The 2,500-nt window shown below is 47.1% G+C and overlaps 1 protein-coding gene across 1 annotated transcript in view; it reads left to right on the top strand.

Moving 5' to 3' along the window:
* Positions 1–2,500, top strand: part of foxp4 (forkhead box P4) — a 65,035-nt gene that overhangs the window by 34,460 nt on the left and 28,075 nt on the right. The gene's annotated exons all lie outside the window — the stretch shown is intronic.

The raw sequence follows: 2,500 nt of genomic DNA, 5'->3' as shown, positions 1-2,500 counted from the left end.
TCACCTCTCGTATCTCTCCTGGTCAAGCAGGTGCTGTCAGATATTGAGGCGAGGGGGGGGGGGTATGGGGGGAGAGAGGGGGGGTATATGGAGGGGGGGGGTCATTAATGTGAGGTTTGTGTTTGTAAGTCTGCAAGATAACCAGATGTCCGCTAAGAATAGTGTCTCTAAAGCAAGAAACCGCTGGTCAGAGTAGTGTCAGTTTGGTGGATGTGGATGTTAACAAACTTCCAGCGGGCCCTGAACACACCCTGAAACAAGAGAACTGGAAGACACAAAGGAGACAGAGGAAGGAAGGAAGGAAGGAAGGAAGGAGGATGAATGAGAAAATCTCTCTTTGCCAATTGTGCGCTTGGCTATCTGTGAATGTTTTCCTTCTTTTCTGCACTTCTTCACTTTCTTGTCTGCGTGGAAGCGATGCATCGAAAGAAAGAGTGAGTGTGCGTTTGTGTATGTGTGTGTGTGTGTGTGTGTGTGTGTCGAGTCAGTGTTTGCGTGTGTGTCGCCAGTGCATTTGGGACCGGTCAGGAGTCAGCTTAATGAAGTGACTCTGACCACCACAAGAGATGTGTGTGTGTGTGTGTGTGTGTGTGTGTGTGTGTGTGTGTGTGTGTGTGTGTGTGTGTGTGTGTCCGTCTGCAAGTCTCCATCTCCACTCTGTGTGCGTGCATGCTTGTGTCTGTCTGCAAGTGTCCTATATATGTGTGTGTGTGTGTGTGTGTGTGTGTGTGTGTGTGTGTGTGTGTGTGTGTGTGTGTGTGTGTGTGTGTGTGTGGATCTGTGTGACTGGCAGGCTCAGACAGTGTGTGATGTGCTCATAAATCACATTGACAGCCTGTTACTGCGCTAGCTTTGGCCACTCAGCCACAGCTAATGTAAACAGAACACAGGCACACACACACACGCACACACACACACACACACACACACACACACACACACACACACACTCACACACAATGTGTGTTTTAAAGAACCGTAGCAATATCTCAGGAGGGAACAAGAGGGGTGGGGTGGGGGTGGAGGATATAAAATGGACAGACAAGTAGAAAAGGAGGGGCAGGAGGGCTGGAAGGAGACGAGAAGGAGACGAGAAGGAGACGAGACGGGAGGAGGCGCTCCAGTCGGGACGTTCTGATCGCGAGAGAGCGCTTATTGCAACAAATGAGAATTCGTCAGTTCACTTCGAAGACGTGAATCGTGTAGGCGTGACATAGATTGTGTCTGCGGCCACAACATCGCTCGCCTTTGACACAGTTTGCACCGGTCACAGACGTACGAAATAGCAATATTTCATCGCTTGTAGCTGCAGATATCCATCAAAATGGATCTTTTTTATCCTTTTCGTTTGAAAGAATAGTTGTGGTAACTACTCCTCTGCACCACCCCGCACCTCCCCGACGGACACAGCGCTCGCACACAAACACACCGCCGTCACACACACACACAAACACACCGCCGTCACACACACACAAACACACTGCCATCACACTTCTTCTCCCCAGGCACCAAGTCTGAAAGGAAGTGACCTATCTGCCCTTCCTGTGAGATCCTTTCTGTTCAAAGAGTTCCAGGCTGCCACTCTCTCTCTCTCACACACACACACAAAGACACACACACACAATGAGCAGTTCCTCAAGTTGTATTTATTTATTTTTCCTCTCCACTAGTTATCTCTGAGAGATAAAGTCCATCTCTCTCGGGGGTCGGTCGGGTGGGACTTCAAACAGCGCGGCACAGACCAGGTTTTCCCCAGACTGGGAGGGCAGGAAAGGGGACATTTATCACCGTAACACACACCGACATTATCGCCACGCGCCATGTAGTCTCTCCCACTCTCCCTTCAACCCTCCTCCTCCTCCTCCTCTTCATCCTCAGGGTCCTCGCAGCTCGGCTCTTTCGGCTTTCTCTCCCCTTTTTGTTTTTTTTAATGCAGACTTGTATTTATTTGATGTGGTGCTCGTTGACTTTATACTTGAATTTGTTGAGACTGAATGATGTGATGAGACAAGCAGACCAATTGAAATCATCATAACAGAGCAGGGAAGGGCTTCCTTTTGGAAGAGGAAAGACAAAAAAAAATCAAGGGCAGCTGTCTAAATCCGGCATTTGGTTCAAAACGACAATTAACAAATGTGACACTTTTGCAAAAATGTGAGTTTTTAATGGGTACAATTAGCTTATTAAAACAATTTTTTGGACAAATACTTTAGCTGGTTGCTATCTGAACAAGCACCAGTGGGTGCTTTATTCTAGAAATGTTACAGATATTGCTCTTAGGGACTTCTTTTTAGAATGAATATGAAAAATTGTGGATTTTAAAGACAAAATAAAATCAGCGAGAGGAGTAAAAATAAAGATGTGGTTGAAGGTACGATGTTTTCAAGTTATGTATGAGGTGATACATGAGTTGCAGACTTGTCTAACGTGTGTGTGTGTGTGTGTGTGTGTGTGTGTGTGTGTGTGTGTGTGTGTGTGTGTGTGTGTGTGTGTGTGTGCG

The sequence above is a fragment of the Clinocottus analis genome, unplaced genomic scaffold (assembly GCF_023055335.1).
Source record: "Clinocottus analis isolate CAN_PGR_092001 unplaced genomic scaffold, fCliAna1.0.p SCAF_3, whole genome shotgun sequence".
In the NCBI taxonomy this organism is placed as follows: Eukaryota; Metazoa; Chordata; class Actinopteri; order Perciformes; family Cottidae; genus Clinocottus; species Clinocottus analis.
Note: the sequence above shows the minus strand (reverse complement) of the source record. Positions and strands in the feature narration are given on the sequence as shown.